Here is a 25010-nt window from a genome sequence, read left to right on the forward strand (position 1 = left end):
CCTGCTGCAGTGGACCAGGGCCAGTGAAACTTTTGCTCTGCCCGTGTGTGTTCAACCATGAGGTTTGGATCAGTCCACAAAATGCAACTGCTGCTCCTGGCTGGCTGACGAAAGGAAAATCCAACCCGCGGGTGCCAGATGCAGCTAAAAGCTATAGCGGGTAACCCATCTGCAGAGCACAGACTCTGCCACTTCTCTCCATCAGGGAGCTGAGAGCAACCTGGAAACACGAGTTTACAAAACATGAACCAAGAGGATTTGCACCTGTGCCATGCTGCTTTATGAGCATCCTGGATCTATTGTGCATGCAGGCAAATGGGGATTGTGGATGCACAGAATTCGGAAATAAGGTCCAAGGAAGTTGATTAACAAAGTACCATAAATTTCTCTTTTTCTTATGCTTTGAGTTACTCCACCCAGGGTGTTTAAGCCTCACTTCAGACTAGTAAATTTCTTTAGATTTTTCTGTACCTAGAGATATTTGGGCAATCCACCCTTCACCCTAGAGTCACATTCCTAAAAAACTACTTTTGGTAGAGGAAGACATCTGATTCAGTGTTTTTCCTTCAGCTTATAAGAAACCAAGATTTCATTTAAAAGCCTCCAGACAGATTGATTTCTGTTGCAGAAATATATTATTTATTCAGTATTTACCACCCAGTTTATTATCATTACTTCCTTATCTAGTTTCTAGGCCTGATCCAGAGTCATCAACTGTGATGAGGTATTGAAACATGCCAGGATGCAACAATTTTCAACTTTCTGCAAGGTCCAATATCCACAAAATGGTTATATATCTGGGTTCTTCCTCCTATGGAAAGAGACAATAATACTGATAATAATCAGAAAGTTCTCTGCTTCCCATGTCCCCAGGAAAACCAGACAGAATGATCTGACTTGGCCTCCAAAGACTTGGGGTGATGTGGGCTTTCAGCCCCATATCTAAGGATAAGAAAATCTCTAACCCTTAGCTCAGAGAAAACTTTATTCAGTAATTTCAGGCTGATATTATACCATTAGATTCTCTAAAAAGAAGCAAATATATAAAATAGACTGTAAAATCTTGACTTCACCAAGAACTCGGGTTAACCAATAACAGCTTCTCAGCAAATCTTAATAAAACCCATTTTTAAAAAGAGGAAGCCTTTAAGTATTTAAAATATATATCAATAAATCTAATTCAAAGTAATTTTCCACCTCTGTTGTAGTCCTGTTTCATTTAGGCAAATGGTATCTGGGAGCCTCCTGTGAAGTAAAGCACTTTTAGCAATGAACGAAGTGAAATTCATACTTTTCTATTAGTACCCTCAGAATTTTGTGAGCTGTGGAAAATCTGTTAGTATGAGAAAATTTCAGGTATAATTACCTTCACCAAGAGGCAAATGGGCCCTAGAGGTACAAACCAAACAGCAAATACATTTATTAAAACATATCATTCACTAATATCATTGGCACAATGAGATTTGATGATGTGAGGACAAAGTGTAATTTCAAACAGATGCCTGAATAACTAAAAAAATACAGTTCTTATCAAACTGGCTAGCATCTTTTAAAACATATTTACTGGTAGGGACAAACTGTCTGGGTGTAAATCCAGGAGCTCGTATTCTGTCGCTTCTTACATATTTCATTTGTAGGCTCACCAATTTGCCAGATAACTGCACAATCTGTCTTAGAAATGTGGGCAGTTTAATAAAACTACTGTTCTCCCGTAGTTCATTTTGCTCAGTGAAACTCCCTGAGTTGCACAAAGGTCCCCTCGTCGCACAGAACCGGGCACTTTGTGATTTACGATGACAATGCCTACGTGCTGCTCACCAAAAACCTGCAGAGAAAATATTACTTATTCAGGATTATGATTTGAATATATTTTTTCCTCCCTTTAAGTGCTACCACCTAATGAATTTTAAAAATAGGTAATTTCACTAATGGAAAGACTTATGATCTCCTGTCCAAGGACTGATAATGAAATGTGCTTAATGCTCAAAAGTTCCACAGAAACCAAGGGGGATTACAGGTATCTGTCAGTCCTAGATCTGGGGCCTGGATCTGATGGAATTATCTTCTCTGATAGCTTTTAAATTAACTAAAGGAGACTGCATCAAAACCCACCATCTTTTTAATCACTATTTCTCAAGTTTTGGTGCAGTTGTGCACACTTTCCCTTCTGTGCTGGTACAGAGGAGAAAGGAGACACTATTTCGCAGCAGCCGCACTTACTGTACCTCCAGGAGTCACTGGGGTCTCATAGCTGCTGCAGTGGATTAAATTAAATCAAAGAAGATGATTGCAGCTTAAACTGTAAAACAAATTTGTTCTGCTGCTGGAAGCAGTGAGAGGACCACCAACTCCAGGACTAATTCCCAGTTTGTTCTACCACTCCTAAACGTTTCCAGGCTAATTATAAATGTGGTTATTTTTTCCATAAAAATTCCCAGCAACCACGTGACTCTGCAAAAAGTGAATAGGTTGCCTGCATCAAATTCCAGGAAAATAATTAATTATAGATAGATCTATATAGATGTATTTTCACCTACAAATCTTTACAGTATAGTTGGAGCACACAGAAGATAGATGGTTAGAAAGCCAAAATACCTTGGGAGGAGGGGACAGGGTGAGTAAGATCTGAGAGACCCCAGGCCAGCCCAGAATAGAAATGTGATAGCTACATCATGCACTGCATGAAATGGATACAGAGAAAAGCCATCCACATTAATCTACTGCATGTGGTTTATTATTTTGAAGGTTTTTATTCAGGTTGGCAAAGCCACCCTTTATAGAAAACAATGTATTGGATTCCTCATCAGAGTAAACTGTGCGTGAGTTTCCTAGAAGGAATCCTAAATATTAATAAAGAATGTCAATATCTGAGAATATTAGAGTATTTCAATTTTTATTTTTATGTTTTTGTCATTTGAACATTTCCTTATTGTATGGTGGACTGTATTTTGCTGTTTTGCACCCAAAAAAAAAAAACATCAAATTTTCAATTGTACTGTTAATAAAGGGAACTACAGCCATGGAGATGAGGCAAGGACTTAATTTTACCAGAAATTCTGCCTAAGACTGTGTATCAAGAAGAGTGGGTATAAATCTGTGTTTTATTATTCAGCTATGATGGGCAAATGAATTACTTCAGAAAAGCTGCAAAATAATTCAGAAAAGCAAAGGAAACTTCAAGAATGTTTATGGCACCTCATGTGTTGAAATTCTGGGACAATATTCTTTCTTGGATAAAAGTGAGCTTGTAGTACTCAAAATTTATTTACATCTAGTCCAAAATTTTGCATCAGGAGAAAACAAAAGCTCAAGAAAATAAGAGACTGTTTTGATGTAACATATCTAAAATAAGTATGTATCACCAAACTGAGTCCACCAAACTGCCTGTGCCATTTGTATTAATTATAAATGCTTATCACCAGATTATACTGCTTGTTTGCACCATCCTTATTCATTAATGTTAATTAGAAATAATTGTGACCAATACCTGAAATATTTAATTAAAAGATTTATCTGCTTCTATTGTGATGTTTTTGGATGGCTGTGTACAGCACTGCTGGGATTATAGTGCTATCTTTGGACCTTCTGTAAGACTTGACACCATCCCGTACCTATTCGCATTATAGCTAGTCTTACCAGTCAGGAAGAAACCTTACTCTTAGCCTTTAACTCACCTCAAGAGATCAATACTCTGAGAGAAGAACTGACGTATTTTTACCCCAGTTCCTGAGGAAAGGAGATCCAGCCTGCTGCTTGGACATCCCTCTGCCCGTCCAGTAGTCTCCTCATGGAGAGTTTGACTAGATTTGATAGAAAAGACAACATCATTGCTTTTCCTTCTGCTTTCACAAAGCTCCATGACCAGGCGGAGGACAGGGATAACACGTTGGTGGCCTCCTCCCTGAGGGCTCTCCTACACGGGCTGAGTTCATGTGCGCACCCTGAGCACAGCTCACACCAACAGTGATCACGTACAGAAGGCTCTCACCTCCCTACCTTGGGGATAGAGGTTTTCATTTTCGGTTTACCAAATTCCAGTATTTTCTGAGGGACTGGAAATACTGACAGGTAACTGCATAAACAGATGGTTTTCTGGTTGCACAGGCCAGGCGAGATGGTGAGCCAAGGCTGAGCCAAGCACCCTAGAAGCCGGTGCCTGAAGGCCTCTGAATCGCAAAACCTTAATGATTCATAACAGCCTCACCTCAACCCCAGGAGGAAAAGCAAAAACGTTAGTTCAGAAGTCATGCCCTCCTATTTCACAGCTCTCTTTTCCCCTCAGTACTCTGAAGTACTGACAGAGAGGGTGAAATATAGGCTTTGCTCCATTAACTCCCTGATCGCTCCTGCATTTCGCTTGCTCTCAGCAATGTCTGCTCTAAATGGTGGTACAGCATTGACAGCAATGCCACAGAGGTGCTTCCCCACAGGAGGACTTTGTTGCACACCCTGACATGGCATGGGTACAGCCTTCCACACAGCCTGGTCACAAGACACTACAGAGCTTCAGCATCCTTCGTAGCCTTCAAAACACAGGCTGAATCAGTGCCTGCATCGTGCCCAAACTCAGCCCTTTACAGACTGGTGAGGGTAAACTGCCTTTTATAATCTCATAAACTGGCAGGCTGAAATTATCACTGCAGTTGTCAAAAGTTTTATATAGATTAAATCTCATCTATGATAGACTGATAGAAAAACTGTTTGTGTTGTGTTTTTTTTTTTTTTTTTTTTATGAGAAAAGAACAATCATAAAGAGAGAATTAACTTCCCTCATCCACCCAGAGCCTTGTTTGAGAGCTCTTCCCAGCAGTCCTGCTACTAAAAAACAAAACCAAAAAAAAAAAAGATTCCAAACATTAATTATTTCTTCCCGATTTTGTCCTTCTCTATCAAATACCCTGCTCCAGGGAGCATCATGTTCTGCAGACTGAAATGTTTCCAACTGGGATTGGAAATGTTTTGCAGTCCTGGTAATACTCAGTAATGATGCAGTTGTGAGACTGGATCTTTACAGTCTGGCTAAAGTAGGAGGCAGCGCTTTGGGAGGATTTCTTAAGACCACATTTTTAAACAAACAGCTGGGAAAATAAAGCTAATGACACATAATGCCATTTGGATCACAGAACCTGCAAGAATCAGTTTGTTGGAGAAAAAAAAAAAAGGGGGAACAGCTTTGTGAGCTGGGTGGTAGAGTTAATCCCACAAAAGATGCTGAAAGACTTGGTAATCGACCTGCTGCTTTGATCCAGTTCACCTCACATAGGGAATTTCCTTTGTTTATTCCGATAATTATTTGGGTAAGAATTATGGAGAAGCCTTCTATCAGTAAGTTAATAAATGCAGTGTAAAACTAGCAGAGGGTAAATCTGGCATCCAGCCGAAGGCAAGGGATTGCTCGCCAGCCTGAACTCTCCATCACAAGGTGGAGATCAGTAAAGGGTTTTGCAATTAACACAAAGTACTGAAGTACAAGAAAAGCCCTTCCCCAGACCCCCAGGATATTTTCAAGTGGAAAGTTGTGGTTAGCATACTTCTTTGCTAAAGGACTGGGAAAATGTCAAGTGGCCCAGATCTGTGTCCCTCAGAAATGATTTAACAGCAGATATTCCCAGCAGACACTGAGTGTAGCTTTTCCAGAGATAATGAAAGAAAACTAATAAAAGCAAAGCTTTAAAGATGAGAAAAACAGCCTGCCAAAACTCCATTCTCAGTACACTTACCCTATAACTTAACTTCTTCAAATCAAAGAAGAGGTGACTTAACTGACAGCCACCTGTAAATTCATGGGAAAAAAAAGTCACTTTCAAAAGTCACTTTCCCCAGTAAATTCACATTTGGATAACTTTTCCTTCATGTTAACTTTCACATGAGCCTTCCTTCCGCATCCAGCCAAAGCCTTTACTCTGAGATTGCCTTGAGATGCTCTGGCTCTTAGTAATAATAAGGACAAGTGAGAAATTATTAGATGAGATTTATTGAAAGTGACTGAATGCTCCAGGGTGCCATAGTAGGAGGTTCGGTTCTCAGAACAATTTTATACAGCATATTGAGGCTGTTTAGATTTTCAGCCTAAAAATTTTAAACTTTCTCCTGCTTCAGAGCTACTTTGACGCAGCTTCAAAGAAGATCCATCTCAAAGCACTGTGGAAGGAAAAAATGGAAGCATTTTATTATGACAGCTCTAATATCCGAGCTGAACCTATGTGTCAAATAAATTAGGAGAGATCTAGTAATTTTGGTAGTGAACTTCCTAATGTAAAAATGGCCTTAGGTTTTTAGCCTACTTTTCCAGTATGATGTATTTGTAGATTAATTTAGAAAATGCTCACTTGTGCTACTAGTTTGTGTAGCTCGAAACCATAACTGAATCATCTTCCATAGCAAGCTAGGTAACCGAGGCTTTATGTTAAATAGCGTTAAATGCTAAATCCATTTAAAAATATACAAGTGCAACTAATTTAATTTTCCCCAAATGCAATGACTTTATGATTAAACAGGTATCTGTACTCACCAAAATACATTTATTTTATTATTTTGTTGTTGTTTGTTTTGTTTGTTTGTTTGAATGTTTGCCTTAAAAGTCCTGACACACAAGCAAGTTCTGTAATCTCATCGAAGGAAAGAAGATAAAGTGCTAATAATGCTGCAAAACATTGCAACAGTCTAACATCAGAGAGGAGAAAGAGAAAACCTTTATTCATAGAGGAAAACTTGTACACCTCATAGAAAATATTTTTTCTTCCAGAAGAGAGGAATAAAAAGTGACTAAGAGCATAGTGTTTTTAACGCTATTTACTTTGATAGTGTGAGAATGTACTGGTTTGTAGAAAGATACAAATCTAGTGGCATAGTAAGTAGCTGGAATCTATTTCTTAAAATCTAAAAACAAGGTGACAACTGACAAGAGGTTTAGAAAAGTTCAATGTTCCATAATTTATATTTTTTTTTTAAATCAGCCAAAATATTGCTGTCAGATTATGATTTTTCATTTCAGGTGGTGATGTGCTTAGAGGAAAAAAAATGTTTCAGAACAAAATATCCAGACATCCTTCCCAATAACACTGTACTGGATTTTTCCTCTTATCAATTTTTTTCTGCAAAACAATATTTCAATTCAATCAGCTTATTATTGTTGAAGTTCACCAGTTGATCAGTTGATTCAATAAAATCCTTTTCCATCAAGAAAACAGATTCTGACCCATCTCAAACAAGCTGCACATTTTAGAACAAAAAATTGTGTTTATGTTGATTTGGTTCCTTTTGTTCTTTTTCTATTTCCAGAAGTTATTTCATTTCTGTTATCTCTGTCACAAAAGTAAAAATTTTGAAGTAAGGTTGCTTTTTTCTCTCTCCCCCCCCAACCCCCACCTTTTTTTTTTTTCTCCTCTATGCTATGATTTTACCCTAGCCTGCCTATTGCAATCTAGCTAATTTGGACATGTCTCTGGTTTTCCTGGAGATTCACTCATCCCCAACAACACATAATGATTCTCCTGCCTGATTGTTCCCTTGATTTTTCCCCTTCTCCAAGGAGAAGCTAACATAGTATGCACCTCTTTAATATTTCTATGGGATCCTGTAGAGTTTAAACAGGAAAAAATAGGGTAGGTATGCACTAAAATCAAAATGTGAAAGTTACCATCCCTTGTACAAGCCTGGGTAGGGATCATAGCTGCAGAGCTGACACTGCTCACTTGCTCTTCTGTCTTCTCCAGGAAAGGCTTCCATGGATGATATTGAACTGGATCTGGCAACAAGCATTTTAGCATAAAATAAATTTTATTTTGCAAACTCACTCAACTTCAGCAAAATGGGAATCTACACAAATTCTCTTTCTATTCAAACTGTTACTGAGTTACTATTCTGAATTGATTTCTATTAAAAAAGACTATTCCTGCCTCATTTTCCACACATAAATAGCACTCTGCTCTATGGCTTCACTCAAGTTGAATCAAAGTACATTGATTCCTCCCTTTTCTATGTGGACCACTAATCAATAAAATCTAAATAAAATAAAATCCGACCTTTTAATCTCTGTCCTTTAATGAAAATAGCACTGTAGAAACAACGCAGCTATAGTAAATGTAATTCACTGAATTAAAATTTATATGGTCTCTATCTACACATCACAAAAGCAGAATTTTCCATCAAAGTTAAATCTTCAGAAATATGCCCCACTGATGGTTTGCAGCCATAACCAGATTGCCTACACCTGTGCTGGGTTATGGCATTTTGGGGATGGCTGCCTTAAAATAAACTGTGTTTATAGCAGGAGAATCACAGAAAAGTAAGGGCATCCATACTATCTTACAGGAGGTTAGAAATTTGCCCCCGCTCCCGGTAAATTAATATGTTATACATCAGCTCATATTTTATACAATCTGTCACCTTTTCCATCAAGGCCAAACACCCAACAGAAGCTGGCTTTGTTGGCTTCTTAGTTATCTCAGAGATGATCTTGAAAGCTAGTGGATGGGGGTAATCTTTGTGTTCATTTAACTGCAGAAGGACCACTTATGATTAGGCAGCTGGGAACTACTTCAGGAGATATAGGCTTGCAAAGCACAGAGCAGGTTCGCTATTGCTTTGGCTACACAACATCAACATCTTGTGAAAGCATCACCCAATGATTGGGATTTTGCAAACAATTTTACTGCACTGGTTTGTAGCTGAACGACTACAACCCAGGGTTTTAGATTAACTGGATCTTATGTGATTGTAAAAGATGCAGCCACTAGAACTGCAGGCATCCTGTAGGGTTATCCATCCCCTTCTACAGGAGATGGGCACCTCCTTCATCTACAGCTAGAGATAGTCAAGTATAACAACACACTACTGTGTAAGTAGGAGAAATGTGAGAGTCATGAGAACTTTGTAGGAAAGAAAAGCATGCCCCAACTAGAGAGAAAAATCCAGACAATCTGCAAAGCAATGGGAATTATGTATTCAGAAAGCAAAGAACATCTATCTTTCCTGACATCACCAGTCCCAAGCAGACAGTGAGGGATGACCGTGAAACTGTGTGTGATTCCAAAGGAAAATGCTCCTCTGGTTCCAGCACTAGTGGGCAAGGAGAAGTAGGGAGGCAGCATATCACTGGGTGTGCTAAGCAAAACACAGTAAAAGCTCAAAGTTTAGCAAAGTCCATGACCAAGTGATCTCATCTTGGTTCCCTGGGTACCCTCCTCTAACCGTGATAAATACTTCAAATCATAGATATTGGCTATTACCAATTGCCAGTTACCAGGGTTTTATCCCTGAGGAAGCAACTGCATCCTTTTATCCAATGCACAATTTACAAACAATTCAGGAATCAAAAACTAAACTGAAATAAATTTTTGATGACACCCAAGATTGTACCCATGGCCTGGATGGGCATTCTTTCAGTATGGCTCAGGTATCCTCCTGGGCTTCTTGTTCACTCACTCGCAGAATTTAAGTCCTGATCAAAGTTTACAACATTAAATATGAATGCAAAATGCATAAGGATGTCAGAAACACCACAACAGCCTGAGTATTTCTGCTACAGGAATGCCTCTGCGATTATTAAATGAACATCCCCCTGTGAGCACATCGCAAATTTTAAAGCCTTCACCTATTTACAAGTTAGAAAAAATATAACTGCTAACGTAACTCCAGATTGTGCCGTTTAAATGCAAGGTAGCCTTTTGTTGGAAACTGAGTATTTGATTCTACATTAGGTAAATTATTAATTGGTATGCTTGTTTCTCTTCTGTGTCAGCGCTGGAAATGCTAAAATGCTAAACGACAGTGTCCCAACATGCTTTACACATCTATTAATTAACAAGGGTAAGATTTTAATCAACTTCCACCAGAGAAAGATTAATTGAAACATTCAGAAATTTATGTCAAAAATGCCTTTTACATCCAAAGGAATAGGAGGAGAAAGTCATTGCAATTATAGTTTATTTACTTGCTAGCAGGGAGAGTATCTGCTGCTTGGATTTCGTTCCAAGACTGCACTGAATTTACTGCGACTACAAATCAATTGCTGGGTTTGATATCCAGTATAAATTTTGTTATATTGAGACTTGGGGGAGTGTGCAGAAAGGTACTGTAAGAAGCTTTTAGGATTATTTGGGCATTCTGAAATGTGCTCTTACTTTCCAACCGTGTTCTATTGAAACAGGCCAAGGCAGACAGACTGGCGAAAGCCCCCAGTGTTTGCTGGGTTCGTGCGGGTACTTCCCCAGCAGAGCAAGCTCTCCCATCCTTCACCTCTTTCTGGCATAGCTCTTGTAGCTCTGAGCTGCAAGACTGCTGAAGTGCATGGGAGGAAAGTTGGTAAGCAGTGCCATGGCCAACAATTTCCTTTGCTCTAACACAAAATCTTCTCACACATGGGATGCTTTTCTAACAAGAAAGTGTCGATTGGTTTCCTGTGGCTATCTGGGAACACAGTTGGGATCCAGACCACACAGCTGTCCCTCTGAAGGGCTGAAACACCACCCATCCAATAAATTCTAATCCATCTCTAGGCATTCAGTCTTCTCAGCTTTTCTGAGTCACACCAGAGGATTTGGTTTATTGAATTTTGGTAAAAGGAAAATTTAATGATTTGAGGTTGAAAATGCGTGGGACTCCCTTTGCTTTTAGAAAAAAACACTGTGGTACTTTGCAGTACAATATTAACTTCTCCTTTTCCAATGAAACCTGCTTGGATAACATCTTTAAATGGATTTTAATTAGACAAGTTAAATCTCTTTGGGACACTTCTTGCCACTGTTTAAAAAATAATAATTCTCCAAGAATTTACTGCAGTGACTGTCCGCATACAGAATTTTTCAAAATAACTGTAGCTCACTGTCTTCATAACAACATATAAAATTCAGTGCTGCTTAAAGTTCATTTGAGAAACGTGGCCCTATGTTACTACTGGGATGTGAAACCAATGTATGGGCAGAAAAATAAATTTTAAAGCACCAATCAGAAAGGATTGTGAAGGATTTCCTCTGCAGTCCAGCTACTAGCTGAAGCCAGCTGGGTTGTGTGTAGCCGTGTCTCCCATGCACGTGACAGTGAATCCCCTCAATTTGATTTTCAGTCATTGAAAAATGTGTTTAAATACCAAACTGTGCAGCAGAGACAAGGGGTATGAGATTATCTGTACGATGTGCTACTTTCTTCCTTTGGAAACATATTGATGTCTCAAAGATGCTGCTTAAGACAATATTTGCTTTGCAATCGCATCAAGCCCCTGGTTGATTACATCAAGCCCCTGCAGAATCTGCTCTGCAAGAGAGGGAACGATTTATCATAGCTTTGGACCTTCAACGTACCTGCAGGGAGAACCATTAAAAAAAAATAAGAAACATACTGCAAAACTTAAGACTTTTAAGTGTGTGGAAAGGGAATAAACATTGCACAAAATCAGTAACCACAGTTTCAGAAAGTGGTGGTGAGTGAGTCCTTCCAACTCACACCCAGCCACTTTCTGCTCTCTGTGGTGCCTTTTCATCAGGCCAAAGAGAGCTGGAGGCATTGCCAGATTTAAGCTGGGAAGTTTGTGTCAGAACGTAAATATTCTGTTAATGTAGTGTTTTTTAAGCTGAATGTAGATTAGCACTGGGCACCAAGTCCAGGGGAAATCAATACAGCCCTGTTAGTCTATGTCAAAGGGAGTGATGGAAACTTGAAAAGGGCTCAATAATAAAGTTCTCTTTGAAAGACAAAGTTAGCCCTCAAAGGCAAACTCTTCCAGGCAATTTCTTAAGATATGATTAAAGATGGCTATGAAAAACTTACTTCATTAATTATTTACCTTATCATTGTGAGTTCTACTTAAAATAGCTATACACATTTTATAATTGGAAAAAAATAACTTGAAAATCAGTACTCAGATTCTGATCAGGAGCAGGTTATGCTTAAACTCCTGAAATATTAAAATATATTTTAAAATAAAGGAATCCAAATGCCATGCAACAGTTTGCAACATGCATGGCTTTTACTACATCGTATATCAAACTGAGTAGCAATAGAGCTCTGCATTCAGAATCCAAATGGATTCTTCAAAAAAGAAATGGGGCTCAGACCAAACAAATTTGTGAGCATTTTTACTCACGTTGCATTTAGAATTTTACACAAAAAATGTTTGCCTTGTGGGCTGAGATATAAGATAACCCAAGACCAGAGACTAAAGGCATCTTCAACATCCTCACCCTAAACTCAGCTGTGCCATGCTGTGAAGTCCTGGGAAACTGCTACAAGGCTGAAGCAAACCTTTACCTTCCATCACCACACTTCTGCTGACCTGCATATTGCACATCTTTCCTTCTATTCTGTCCCATTTTGGCTTCAAATATTCACCTTCCACCATTTGTTTTATTCCTTTCAATCCCTCCTACAGTTACTCATTCTCATACTCATCTTTTAGCTCTTTATGTCCCATAATGTTTCTATCCAATAAACAAAATTATACAGCTATATAAACAATACAATAACTTTCAGTTTCAATCAGCTTTGACGTATTTTGTAGTTCCCATTCCCCTCTGTTAAATAACAGCTCTAGGGGTCCATCCCTCCACGTCTGCCCACCCTTCACCTGCACCAGCTTCTCCAGCAGAGCCCTTGTCCTTCCCCCTGCTCAGACACTGTAGGGATGACTGAAGGAGCAGCCACCTCGTGCTCATGAAAAGTCTCCACTTGTGCCTTGCAATGTCAATTATTCAACATTTTACTATTCAGTCTTAAGCTCTGCCAAAAATGTTACTTACAGAATGGAAGTGACAGAATCTGGCTTTTCCCCAGGTCTGCAAAAGAGGTAGATGCTAAAGCATGGTTTTGCTGACACAGCTTTAAGAGTTTTGAGCATAATTCAGAGGCCGTGTAGCCAAAAAGAGTTCAGAAACTTTAAAGGAGCCCTACCAGATCACACCTAAGCATTGCAGTGGGAATAATACTAGCCAAACAATAATAGTCTGTGTAAAGAAAATGTATGCAACCTTCTTCTATATCCACACATGTATAGAAATTCTAGTTTTACCAGTAGTCCCACTTTTGCTCCTCAGACATTACATTACTTCAGCATGAAAGGCCCAAACATAGGTTGTCTGAAATGAGGTAGCTGCTGTTGTCCCACAGCAGGAATTTAATCTAGTCTGATTTTTATATTTTATTGGAACAGACAAGGAGAGTTTATGTGCTCAGCTAACACATCTCAAGAATTTCCAATGAGGAGACACAATTTTATAAGCCATTCAGTTCCTGCCTGCAAGAGCATAGCTGGTTTGCCCTGAATCTACAAAAGACAAATTGATAAACTGCAAACAAACCAGGCTCTACAGCACTTGTGAAGAGTCCCACTAAGTGCCTTTTAGGCCATATCTCTTGGCTTCTCTTTGGTTTCTGCAAAGAGGTGCAAGATTCCCCCTCTCCAGCTCCATGGGGCTCTGTTAATGAGAATGTCACCTTTTAAGAAGTGTGTAGACCACCTTTTAAGATCACTAAAAAATAGCATGGATCAACAGGAATATTGAAATGAACATCTGACAGTCAGATTTAATGGTGTGTCTTTAGTGGGAACAGCCCGTGGTGGGGAAGGCTGACTCCACAATTTGCAGGTGGGCCAGGAACCACAGGGAAAAGGCAATTCTCACTTCAGCAGTTATTCCCCAATGGCAGCTATTGATGCTGCTCCAAAGCTATGGGAAGGAGAATCCTCTCCCCAGCTTTCAGTAAGTTCAGCCGGGGACAATGCACTTTTTGTTCCAACCCCTGTTCTCCAATGGCACTACCATTCAGCGGCCCCATTGCTAATGAGGGACGTTATGGCCATGCAAATCATGATATTAAAAAAGGCCAACTGTATTGCACCCCCCCCTTCAGGCCTATAATAACACATTCATATTCTGAGCACACTTACAAGTTTGAACAAGGTTACTGAAAGAAACCTGAATACCACATTAACTTAATTTTATTGTCCCACCTCTTTGGAAAATCAGGTACTTTTTTTTTTTTTTTTTAAATAATATCTCCCAAGCACTTGGTGTTAGGAGCTTAATTACAAATTTGTAATTCTGTATTCATGAAACTCCACATTTTCAGCGTGTTGTAAGAGAGGGATTTACAGTCCCAGAAATGTGGAGGTTACTTAGGATGACAAAACTTGCAGGAGGAATATTGAATTAACAATACCTGGTATGTGCTATTGAAAAAGAAATACCATAAGAATATTGAATTAAGAGAACATTTCCAGAACTGGTGGAACTGTTCCCTTTTTGCAGTTAGGTAGCTGAGCATCTACACTCATTTTAAGGCAAGAAAGGCAAGGCTGCATGCCAGTCTGTAGGCTGTGCCTAAACCTGATGCATCTTTGAGTGTAGGATGAAGAGTGTGCCTAAAACACCTATCATACAAGATTCTGCATAAATTTCTGCTCACTTACCAAAGCTAAGGTTTTGTTTTTCTCCTTGCTTTCCCCTTCTAGAAATTCAGCTCTGTAACTCTTACGGGAGGTTGGTCACAGAAACAGTTGTCCTGTTTTTTTTGTAGGGAAGAAAGTTGATGGGGGGGCTGCGTTTTCTGCTGTCTGTATCTAGTACAGCTAATACCATACAGCTAATAAAACTGGCAAAGCTGCACCTGGCTCCCATCCCCATGGAAAGCTGGCCATGCTGCTCTTCACCTTCCCCACAAAGTGTGTGGAATAACAACCAAAAAAGACAAACGCCGCAAACCAGATGTTGTTTACGCAGAGGTGCAAACCACGCATGGCTGGTTCATGACACCACTACTTGGACATCCTAGGAGACAGCCAAAACAAGAGCTTCACAGGTGCCTTGTACCTTTGTAGATAGCCAGGCAGGTGACAACTCCTGGATTTATCTCAAGTCCCTCCAGTCTTATTTTCCTGCCAAGGGCAATCAAGCAGGAGCAGGAGGACAAATGGTTCTGCACAGACAAGCCTCTCACTGGTACACCCATTAGCCTCCCACCATCGCTCCCTCTGTCCCCACCTTTTCAATCCCTCACACATCTCCACCAGGGTCGCTGTCACCTCCATGGGTTACATGCAAGCCTCAGGGTGGACTCAGGCTGTGTTGGAGAGGCAGCCTGGTCAGCTGTGCACGCCGAGTGGAAATGCAAGGCTAAAGCAGCACGGCTGCAGCCAGCAACATCTGACATTCTTTGTTTTGCTGATAAAAACAGTTGTCATTTATCACAACCTCCCAGAGAGAATACTGGAGTTGATTTCAGGTGGATAATCCACCTCTCACACAAGAAACTCAGACTGCCATCCTCCTCTGATTCTAACATTAACCCAGAATATAATGAATTATCCCTTCATTTTTCTGAGAAACTCAGGACCTCCCTGCATTTGACAGAAGGTGACTGCAATGTCTCAAACACCTTTGCATTAACCGCTAGCAGATTATGACTTTCTTTGGCAAATACCAAGTCATCCAAGGCTTCTTTTATTTTATGAACTCAAGGCATCTTTCAGACATTAATTCAGGAAAGCTGGCACCAGCTCGATCATGGAGGAAAGCAGTGCTGTCCCCTTTTTCAGGTAAGCCACAAATGCATTAAGTGCTTTGCTTAAGGCCAGAAGTGAGTCATGGGAAGAGCCATGCACAGTACATCCCTCATGCTGCTGCCATCATCAGCTCCCAAAAATAAAAGTAATAATTAATGAGAGCCTCTGAATTTATATTAGAATTTAAGGAGTTCATGGTCTGAGCCCGTTATATTAGATAAGACTCACAGAACTGTAATTTAAATGGTTATTGTTAACTACCCATTCTCATGCAACTGCTTTTCTTTACAGAAGGTCTACAAAGACTTTTCTGAAATATATTCTTTTAAATGCTAAAATAACCTCAGATTAACCTGACAGACACCTATGTTGAATGAGTTAAAACCAAACCAAATGCTGTGAAGGGTTACACAGCAAGCGATCTGGAGCGCGTGTGGTTGGGGAGGCTCCACAACAGCATCACACCAGCTGAAAGCTGCAATTCCTCACCAGGGTGCACAGTGGCATGGCTTTTCCATGGGGCTTGAGGAAGAGGGTTTTTTTTTTTTATTATTATTATCCTAGATTAAAATTTTGAATGTACAGCTGTCATTTGTAGAAGAGAGGTGTTTGTAGATCATTTACTAATATACGGTATGTTCTCTTATAATCTCAGCTATAAAAAGTAAATTGTTGGTTATGATTCATTGGTTGTACCAAAGCAAATACTACCCTTTAAATATGGTGTAATTAATTTAATAGTTCACTTAGGCTACAGGAAATTATCCAGTAGAAATAAACAAGTAGTTCAATTCAGGAGGAATTTCACATTGTTTTTCCTAACATTTACAGCCATGATATAAACAAATCAGAAGTATCTCAAACATTTTCAGTCATAATTGCTATATGTTATTAAAAATTATCCTAATTCTTGGTCAATTACACTAATATGAAATGTTTCAACAGAAATGAAACCATGTGAACACTAGTTATCCCAACCTCCTTATGTTGTGATTTCTAAAGTGACTGGGTTTTTAACTCATTTTAGAAAGGGTAGTGTAAAATATGGAAATTAGCCCAACGTACATAAAGCAGCTCAATTAATTTTCACAGGTGAGTTGCTGAATGGGAAGGTTTTAAATAGAACTTAGCTACAGAGAAAATAATAAAAAAGGCATTACCCAAATCCATCAATCTTCACACAGAACCTCTGTTGTAGTGTTTCATATTCATCATCCATTTGGGGACAAGCAACTCATCATTCGTTTTGTTCAGTGAGAGGTATGAAATAATACTAGGACTATTGAACATAGTTTCAGGCTGCTTTATAATGTTCCTAGGGGCAAAGACAGCAATTTTTTACATGGAAATGCAACATTAGAGAAGCATTGAATATAAAATTATCCATGGCACTGTGCAATTTGGCTGTCAGCAGGGAGGAGGAGACACCTCCCCTGAACACAGGGCCCCGCAGGACTTCCCTGCGATGCTGCAGGAAAAGCCAGACATACAATTTGTGGAGAGATACTTGACACTGCAAAGGCTCTTATCATCACAACTTGCCTGCATCTCCATTTGGGGATTTATAAGACCCTACAGTTTTCAAAAAGTGGCTCCACTAAGCCAAACACACTTCAAAACACTGCCTGGAGATGACTGACCGCACTTGGAAACATAACCGTGAGGCAGCTAGCCCTGAAATAATCCCAAAAGCACTGCACCTAATGCAAACCAGGGGAGAGGAATGACAGAGGTAGGCTTAAACAGTCACTTTATTTGGCCAAGAAGGGCTGGCAGCTGCCAGAGGTTACATCTGTGTCACCAGTAACACCATACCACAGCCAGCCTGGAGGCCATCCCTGCAGCAGGCACCGCAGATGCCTCTGTAAAACCAGGAGAGATGTCAGCTTTCTCCTACATGTAGTGCCCTCTCACTGATGGATGTAACACATGCAAAATGTTTCTCATCATGAAAGAGGCCAGGAACAGACCAAACAAGGCTTGAGCTGGTAGGTGCTGCAGGAGACTTGCCATGAGGTATGGACAGACGTCTGAAAAGAGGCAGGCCTATCCCTGTGCCAGGGAGTCTGAGGCTGAACACACCAAGTCTTTATAATGAAACACAGGGTTACATATACTATAATTTGTCAATTTGGGCTGTTGCTTTTCACTTGGAACAAGTTCGACTTTAATCCTTTGAAGTACGGAAAAAACTACAGCAGAAGACTAAAAATCTGTGGGGTTTAACTGCATGGTGCATGATATGGCACAAAAAAAAAAAAAGTTTTCTTTTGCAGTATGTCTTGTCTTAAAATCTGAAGCAGAAAGGACAAAGTAGAGGAGAAAACTGCTGAAACCCTGAACTTGACTCAGGTCGGTCTTCTCAACATCACCGCGTTTCTCTAAGCCGAGACTGAGCCGCCTCTCGTCCCCCGCGAGTACAACATATGGCTTCGTTCAGGAGAGTCCTGCCATCTGAAAATGAGGTTGCATTAATATTTCAGTGCACATTTAAGCACTAGTCCTTAGAGAGAGTTTTCTGCGCAGTTCCCTTTGCACACAACAGTCCTGGAGAGCCACCACAAGGCTGCTTTCCTACCCTGGCACAGGCGCCAACACAGATCCCTGCCTGCCCTCGCTCCATCCGTCTGCCGAGCACACCTTCTGCAGCTGGGAGCACCGACACGGTCCTGGCTGTTCTAACGCATCTCAGCTGAAATGATGAACAGCACTCAGACATTTTTCATGGAGGAAATCAATTACTGTTCAATAAAAATAACTAGAACGGCTAAATTTTTCTAAAGTCAACTATTTGCCCTTTATTAATCACCTGGGCCCAATGCCATCTTTTTTTTCAACTCTTTTTATCAGCAGTAGGGAAAAAATGTGTGTATGAAGTCACTGAATCTAGTCTGAAGCACACTTTTTTGTCCATTTCTGTGAGTTTATAACTTCACTGCATTCTCTGAAGACCTTCCCAAGAAACAGACCTTTTTATATGATCAATTCATACACCACCATAGCCTGCAAGCTAGAAATATGTATCTATTACATGCACCTCCTGCTGCAGGCAGTTTTCCAAAAACCTTTGCCATGAATCTCAACAAATTAAGTCATTTCCAAAGTCAAATTAAGTAATTTCCAATATTGCCTTCAAGAAGTTAATGAAATGAGTGCATGCTCCTTCAGTTAAACAAGAAAGAATTTTAACCATCATCAGGTCAGTCTCAAATTATTCATGTTCAAGGCCAAAATGAGTCTGAATTAGCCTTAAGTTAATAATACAGTTGTTAAAGTTTTTCCTGTATGCTTTTGAGCATATGAAGAAAACCCTGGAAAAAAAATGTTTCAGAATTTTTAGTTAAGGTTTATGTGTTGACATTTCCCAAAGGAAAGAAACTGTACAAACACTGTCTTTGATTTGCTAAGTTTCATACAGAAACATGTCATTAAACAGTCAAAATATATATATTTTGCATCAAATGACTTATGCTATGCAAGCTTATGCGTATCTCTTTTAGACACCATATATGATGCCACATAGTCCATATGGCAGATTACATTCATCTGTCAGTAACTTTGATCGCTTCTGAAGACACTTTGCCCTCACCTCTGAGCTATTTCTTACAACCCACAGTTTCATCCCTGTTTCCAGCAGCTGCATAAAAACAAAGCCCTGCTCAAGAAGCATTTCTTTGCGCAACATATAATTAAATTGGATTCTAATTACAGATCATAAGTTACAGAAACTTCTTCAGAGGAAAGATGCCCAGAATGCTATATGGAAATGCCATGTTTATTACTGAGGTTATTCTAAAAGGATTAGGAATTGAACTACACAATAGTGGGACCAAATTATGAATTCTGTATTAATAACATGTAATCATTTTTAAGGTGGTGTTAAGCTCTAGTATACACAAATATCATTCCCTGTTTACATATTTAAAAATTCAACATCACTTCTGTAGAGCACCAGCAGAGGTAAGGTTTGTGTAGTTGTTGCTTTCTGTAGTAAGAGAAACAAATGATATCTCCAATTAAGTTTTTTTCCTATAAGAAGATGGACATCAGTATGCAGCCAAACCCCTCCAGGAAAGCCTGAGCTCTAACATAAGCACTCAGTTCCCAAAGAGCAACTACGAGCCAACAAATGGATTAAAGAGATTAAAGCAACCAGCAAACACTTAGTGCTCGCTCCAGCTGAACCCTCACCACGGCAATAGTGCCCTTGCAGCATTCAAATACTGTGCATTGAGGAAGCACACACAAGGATGTGAAACCATAGCACTAAGTAATTGAACAAAATAAAGTCCGACAGCTGAAAGGCAGAGACTAGAGCCACAGTGGCACATAGAAATTCATGTTTTGGCTCCTGACACCTCAACAGGGAGCCCAGCAGTCACCTGGGCTTGTTGTGCTATGAGCATGAGGAGCCAGGCACCCAAGGGTGGACATCTGCAAACCCACACCAAGAGGGCTCCATGGATCAGCCATAGGACAGAAGCCTGAATCAGGCCGTTGTCCTCTTGTCCAAAGAAATCACCTTCACAACACCAGGAGGCCGGAGCTGCCCTGGCCGAGGTGGGCAGCCACCAACTCCCCCAGTTAAGCTGAGCCCCCCAGCACTGCAGTGCAGCAGAGCTGCTGAAGGCTCCCACTGGTTTAATGACACTCACAGAGTCTGCTTTCACAGGTGGTATGCAGAGAGCCCCAGTGAAGCATTTTTCTAAGAGCTATCTGGTCAAAGGAAAAAAGGGAGAGGATGCAGCCCACAGCATTTGATATGCATGGAGCGAGGATCTATATGGCTTTGTCCGGGGTAACTGAAGAAGGAAGACAGTTCAAAGCTGGCTCCAGCAGATCCCTCATGTTGTCCCTGGCACCCTAACAATGGGAAGGCAGGATAGCAAGTGTTATGGTTCATAAGATTTTGCTGCCATCTTCTGATGAAAAGCCATTACATGGGAATAAAGGTGCTGCCAGACTTGAGGCAGCCCCATGCCCCCATAAAGACACGCTCCCCCAGGATGTACCCATGGGAAACATGGCTCCTTCGGCTCCCCAGCAGCCCACCAGGCTCTGCTGGAGAAGTGAGAACTTGATATCTGAGGCGTGATAGCTAGCGAATGTTCTTCAATTTTTTAAAACTTTTTTTTCCTTTTTAAGTGTTTGTTCTTCTCCTCTGAAAATGGGTTAAATATTTCAGTGTCTCATTTAATGTAACATTTTCACATTTCTAATTTTTGAAAAATGGGGCTTTATATAATATGCAGAAAAATCAGCCTACCATTAAAATATACTTCTTCTAAAGATAATGATGAACAGCCCACTTCTATTTTGCATTACAGAGGCACACTAGCCTTGCTCCCTTCTCAAATTTACCATGGGTGACTTCAGACTAAAACTTATACAAAACAACCAAACTGGAGGAAGGACGGTCTCCTTTCAGTGTCTGATCTGCAAAGCTTCTTCAGTATCTTGGAAAGAATTTATGTTTTTCTATTCCACAATATAAATCAGATCTTCTCATTCCTGTCATAGTCCTATTTATTTTACTCTCATTCCCCATTCTTCATTGCAGATAGAGTCAAATGAAATATTCTTTTTAAAGCCACTCTTTTCCCAAATAGAATGTCACATGCACTTCAGCATATGTAATAGATTACTGAGGGCTGCTTTTTTGATGCTGTTTTGTTTTTTTTCCCCCCTTCACTGCACTTAGGATAAACTTTAAATTCCCTTAGGAGTACTTAGAAATTATGTCTGTGTAATTACAAACAACTCATAATTTTGTCAACCGCCCTCTAAACAAAAAAGCCCTTATTTTACCTGTACTCATGTTTTCCTCATCAATTCCTACACAACACCTGGACTTGGGTGACCACCTACATTTATCACAGGTGCAAACGCAGATCTGCACAAGGTGCAGTGGACCACAGTGTGGCACCACAAAGACCCCTCGTGTGGGCAGTAGCTGTGATTCACCAGGGGGCAGCAGGAATAACACTGCCCCACATACCCCAAAGTCCTTGCCTTGCAGCAGTCAAGCCAAGCCATACCAGCATGCTCCCTGCACTTCTGGGTAACTTCCCTGACCCAACCCAGAAACTAAATACTAAGAAAGAATAAAGCATCAATGATGAATCTGTTTTTAGTGGGAAGTATATATTTACCACCAACTGTGTTTGGTCTACAAGCTGGAGAAGTGCTAGCATTGTTGCTATATGATAAGCAAAGAGCAGAAACACAGGCATACAAATTTGTAATTTTTAACATAATAAATCAAAATTGTGGTTTATTAGAAAAATGATATAAACTAATAAGACAAGTACTTTAATATTATCATGTAATATAACACTGATTATATTCTTCTATTTGATGGAGTTACAGGCCTATCTGCAAGTTTTATGCCTAACTCAACACTTATTGTTAAGGATCACTTCCAGCCTTATCTCCTATGAGTCTTTGAAGAGTCATCACATGTGTATGTCAGTTGAGATCAATACAAAATATACTCTGGGAGCAAAACTTCCTGGTGTGCTTTAGTCTATGGCATTGTGCATACCAGTGATATGTCCAGTTAATGATTTTCTCGCCACATACTGACTACAACAATCATTGGTTTGTCCTAAGCTACCATAACCTCTCATAGAACACATCATCTTCTTTTTAGTAATGAGCTCTACAACACTGAACTAAATTTAAATGATAGAAGTGATCAGAAATCCATAACATCCTGTCATTATCGCTGAGGTTTGTTTACTTCAACAAATCTAATGCCATCTGATTAAATTTTATAATGTTTGCATATCATACCATGAACTTGCTCAAACATCAGAAAATGATTGACTCTTCAACAGAAAATTATATACAAATGAATGCAAATCCATCGACTTAAAATGTAACAGACTGCATTGTTTGCTATGGATGTGGATCTCGATCTCTGTGTTCATACAACTTCACTGCTGTACAGCACACACATTGTGAGTTGGCCTGCATCTGATCTAAAGTGCTTTAATTTAATATATTTATTCTCATGCATAATTTATTCACATTTCTTGCATAATTACTTTTTTTTTTTCCAGGAGTTTAATGGGTTTAGTTCATCTATGCAGAATGGTTAGAGAATTTAGGCATAAAAAAGTCAGGACATGCAGAAGTCATCTCAGGGTTCAGACTCCAGACCCACCTTACACTAGAAAAAGGCCACAGCTGTCAGTCCACAGAAGAGCTACATCATCATGTGAACTACGGAATAAATTACCTTGCAATGGAGCCCAAACCAGGACAACGTCTTCATTTGAGCTTCATAGGTTAGGCTTTCTATACTTTGATTAAATACACATTTGAACAGCCATATTAATAAAATAACCTATTAACTGACAACCTAATTTGAACCGGCAAGATCACAGGAGTTCAAGATCTATCTGAAACCCTCTTCATTATGATGTTCATAAACACCGCAAATATCACCAGCAATTGCAGCCAGTGCCTCTGAGCACTAAAAGCATTACTCCCTGCACCACAGCAATTTTCCACATGCAGAATTAGGTCAAATTAACTAAACCTGGCAGGTATTGTATGGTTTATACCACACACCGCACTCTGTAGCTCTCATTCTTCATTGGACATTTCTGAAGAGTCTTTTTCTTCCCCAGAAAAATGTATTCTGTTACAGGGGATCTCTTGCAAGAAGAATGGAATGATATTAGCTCTTAACAAATCTGATGAGTGAGCTGTCACATGTAGAAAATGGATCAATGTTCAAAATTAAAAAAAAAAAATCCATAAAACATCTCTTTCTTTCTGCTTTCTTTCAAGAATACCGATCAATAATCAAGAATACCGACATGTTCTCCTTGAGGACGATTTCCCTTGTCCTTGATCAAATGACTGTTAAACTCCTTAGCTTCCATAAAAATCTCCTTCTCTGCCTGTGCTATCTGAAAGTAGACAGAAACTTCTGTCCTGCAGACAAGGTTTCAAGAAACTTGCAGGCAAATGAAAAAATTATTGAGGTTTGAAGACAACCTGCCCAGGGAGCCACGACATATATAGCACGATACATACTGTGCCTCAGACTGCTCAGTGGAAATAACAAGCAATATTCCTTTAAGAAGTCTAAATCAAGATTCACTTTAAAAAAAAAAAAAGAGAAAAAAGACAGCTGATCAAATCTTTTGCAATAAATGCTAATGAATAAATGATAAGCAGCACTGTTTGCTTCATGTTCTGGAATAGGGCACATAAATGAATCCATTGGCTGTCAGGTCCCATGAAGAAACATATGGCTTCAGCCTAATAATGCAAATGTGTCCACATTTTGAAGCAATTAAAAAGCTGGCATTATTAGATGGCTTGTAATTTGTATATAATGCATCTTCTATTTTCACCTAGGGCTTTCCTTTTAAATTTATTTCCTCTTATTTTCCATATTGCTCATTAGTTGAATCCTGAAAAGTTCTTTTAGCACTACTGTGCTCAATATGATTTGGTATTTAATATATTTCTAACATTTTATATTCAATTCTAACCTTCTCTTACCTTCCCGTCACATTTAAACACAAGCTGCCTGTATTAATGTCAAATAGTATCTTCAGCACCAGCAGTTTCTCTTGCTGATGCCCAAAGCTGGATAGTTTTCTGTATTTTTCCTACCCACCTTTGACCCTCTCTGACCTAGGAGCTGAAATGACCCTGAACTCATAGCTCTGTCACAGAATCACAGAATTTTCTAGGTTGGAAGAGACCTCAAGGTCATCGAGTCCAACCTCCAACCTAACACTAACAGCCCTCCACTAAACCATATCCCTAAGCTCTACATCTAAACGTCTTTTGAAGACTTCCAAGGATGGTGACTCCACCACTTCCCTGGGCAGCCTGTTCCAGTGCCTCACAACCCTTTCAGTGAAGAAGTTCTTCCTAACATCTAGCCTAAAACTCCCCTGGCTCAACTTAAACCCATTCCCCCTCGTCCTGTCACCAGGCACGTGGGAGAACAGGCCAACCCCCACCTCGCTACAGCCTCCCTTGAGGTACCTAAAAAGAGCGATAAGGTCGCCCCTGAGCCTCCTCTTCTCCAGGCTGAACAAGCCCAGCTCCCTCAGCCGCTCCTCGTAGGACTTGTTCTCCAGGCCCCTCACCAGCTTCGTCGCCCTTCTCTGCACCCGCTCAAGCACCTCGATGTCCTTCTTGTAGCGAGGGGCCCAAAACTGAACACAGTACTCGAGGTGCGGCCTCACCAGAGCTGAGTACAGGGGGACGATCACCTCCCTAGCCCTGCTGGTCACGCTGTTCCTAATACAAGCCAGGATGCCGTTGGCCTTCTTGGCCACCTGAGCACACTGCTGGCTCATATTCAGCCGACTGTCCCTAACCTCTTTTCTTATGATGTAGGAAATTCTGCTGGAAAACTCAATGAAACCAAAAGTTACCACTGTTGAGAGTTCCAGCAGTCTTAACATGTGGTAAATACATAATATGCTAAATTTGCATTCCTCCAAAGATGCTAAACAGCACCAATTGCACCTAACAT

General features: G+C 40.0%; 1 long non-coding RNA gene across 2 annotated transcripts in view; it reads right to left on the bottom strand.

Moving 5' to 3' along the window:
* Nucleotides 1–967: 967 nt before the first annotated feature.
* The window catches only part of LOC311441672, a 39693-nt gene continuing 15650 nt past the window's right edge, over nucleotides 968–25010 (bottom strand). Inside the window, exons 3-6 of one of the 2 annotated variants that reach the window (XR_014696128.1) lie at nucleotides 7640–7747; nucleotides 5721–5773; nucleotides 3675–3800; nucleotides 968–1825 (exon numbers count right to left, since the gene is read on the bottom strand). This is a non-coding gene — a long non-coding RNA (uncharacterized lncRNA). Of the gene's footprint in view, nucleotides 1826–3674; nucleotides 3801–5720; nucleotides 5774–5954; nucleotides 6142–7639; nucleotides 7748–25010 lie in introns of those variants that run through there. The other variant, XR_014696129.1, reaches the window with a different exon arrangement.

The sequence above is a fragment of the Aythya ferina genome (assembly GCF_964211825.1).
Source record: "Aythya ferina genome assembly, chromosome: 9".
In the NCBI taxonomy this organism is placed as follows: Eukaryota; Metazoa; Chordata; class Aves; order Anseriformes; family Anatidae; genus Aythya; species Aythya ferina.